Here is a 2366-nt window from a genome sequence, read left to right as displayed (position 1 = left end):
CCACTGGGGAGGCTAAGGTGGGAGGATTGCTTGAGCCTGGGGGGTCAAGGCTGCAGTGAGCCGTGACCATGCCACTGCACTCTAGCCTAGGTGAAAGAGCATGACCCTGTCTCAATAAATACATAAAATAAAAATAAATGGAATCATACAATGTGTGGCCTTTTGTGACTGGCTTCTTTCACTTAGCGTAACATTTTCAAGGTTCGTCCATGCTGTAATATATTAGCACTTCATTTTCATTTCTTTTTATTGTCAAATAATACTCCATGGTATGGATATACCACATTTCATGTAACCATTCGTCAGTTGATGGACTTTTGAGTTGTTTCTATTTTTTTAGCTATTATCAGTAAAGCTGCTATGAACATTTATGTACAAGTTTTTGTGTGCACATATGTTTTAATTCCCAGAGGGAGTTAATTCTAGAGCTGGAAATGCTGGGTCATATGGTAATTCTATGTTTTACCTTCTGAGGAACTGCTAGTTTTGAAAACAAATTGAGTGTACCCTTTTATGTCCCCACCAGCAGTGTATGAGGGTTCAGATTTCTCCACATTCTCACTAACACTTGTTATTATGTGCCTTTTCAATCATAGCCATCTTGGTGGATGTGAAGTGGTATTTCATTATCATCTTGACTTGTATTTCCTTGTGAGCATCTTTTCATGAGTTTATTGGCTGTTTTATATCTTCTGTGGAGAAATGTCTATTCAGATTATTTTTTGACTGGGCTGTCTTTTTATTTCTGAGTTGAAACAGTTCTTTACCGATTTGGATACAAATCCCTTATCATAAAAGTGATTTATGATTTGCAAATATTTTCTCCCATTCTATGGATTGTCTTTTCACTTTCTTGATGGTGTCCTTTGATGTACATAGGAGTTTTTTTTTTTAAAAGAGATGGGATCTCACTATGTTGCCCAGGCTGGAGTGCAGTGGCTCTTCATAGGCACAATCATAGCACACTGCAGCCTCAAACTCCTGGACTCTCCTGGTCTCAAGCAATCCTCCCACCATAGCCTTCTGAGTAGCTGGGACTACAGGCGCATGCCACTATGCCCAGCTAAAAAAAACTTTTTAATTTTGATGTGTCTAGTTTATTTTTTTTCTTTTGTTGTTTGTGCTTTTGGTGTCATACAAAACTGTTGTCTAATCTAAGGTCATGAACATTCATAGCTAGGTTTTCCTCTAAGAATTTTATGTTTATCTCTTATATTTAGGTCTTTGATCCATTTTGACTTAATTTTTGAATATGATGTGAGGAAGAGATCAACATTACTATTTTACATGTGAGCATCCAGTTGTCCCAGCACCATTTGTTGAAAAGACTATTATTCTATTCTTTCCCCCATTGAATTATCTTTGCACCCTTGTCCAAAATCAGTTGGTCATAGATGTATATGTGGGTTTATTTCTAGACTTTCAATTCTGTTCCATTAATTTATATGTCTGTTCTTATGCCAATACTATAGTATCTTGATTATAGTTTTTTTGTAGCGATTTTTGAAATAGGAAAGTTTGCTAGTTCTTTCTCAAGAAGTGTCTTCAGGACTGTTTTGGCTATTCCAGGTTCTTTGCATTTCCATATAAATTTTTTGACCATCTTGTCAGTTTCTACAAAGAATCCATCTGAAATTTTGTTGGAGTTTGCATTGAATATGTAAATCAATTTGGGTAGTATTGCCATCTTAACTTTCAGTTTTTTAGCCAAAAACAGAGGCTATTTATCCCTTTATTTAGGTCTTCTTTAATTTCTTTCAACAATGCTTTATAATTTTCAGAGTTCAGATGGTCCTTAACTTGTGATGGTTTGACTAAACTTTTTGACTTAACAATGGTGTTAAAGCAATACACATTTAGTAGAAACCATACTTTGAGTACCTATACAACTATTCTGTTTTTCATTTTCAGTACAGTAGTCAATAAATTAAATGAGATAGTCAACATTTTATTATAAAATAGGCTTTGAGAGGGGCTGGGCGTGGTGGCTCACACCTGTAATTCCAGCACTTTGGGAGGCTGAGACAGGTGGATCATCTGAGGTTGGGAGTTCGAGACCAGCCTGGGCAGCAAGGTGAAACCCTGTATCTACTAAAAATACAAAAATTAGCCGGGCGTGGTGGTGTGCGCCTGTAGTCCCAGCTACTTGGGAGGCTGAGGCAGGAGAATCACTTGAACCAGGGAGGCGGAGGTTGCAGTGAGCTGAGATTGTGCCACTGCATTCCAGCCTGGGCAACAGAGTGAGACCCTGTCTTAAAAAAAACAAAAAACAAAAAAAACTTTGAGTTAGATTATTTTTGCCCAGCTGTAGGCTAACATAAGTGTTCTGGACACTTTTAAGGTAGGCTAGACTAAGCTATAATGTT

General features: G+C 37.4%; 1 protein-coding gene across 2 annotated transcripts in view; it reads left to right on the top strand.

Annotated features, from left to right (window-relative positions):
* Positions 1 to 2366, top strand: part of BICD1 (bicaudal D homolog 1 (Drosophila)) — a 334482-nt gene that overhangs the window by 247650 nt on the left and 84466 nt on the right. The gene's annotated exons all lie outside the window — the stretch shown is intronic.

This window comes from Mandrillus leucophaeus, unplaced genomic scaffold, assembly GCF_000951045.1.
Source record: "Mandrillus leucophaeus isolate KB7577 unplaced genomic scaffold, Mleu.le_1.0 Scaffold203, whole genome shotgun sequence".
Lineage (NCBI taxonomy): Eukaryota > Metazoa > Chordata > Mammalia > Primates > Cercopithecidae > Mandrillus > Mandrillus leucophaeus.
The sequence above is the reverse complement of the archived record's forward strand: the minus strand, read 5'-3'. Positions and strand labels throughout refer to the sequence as shown.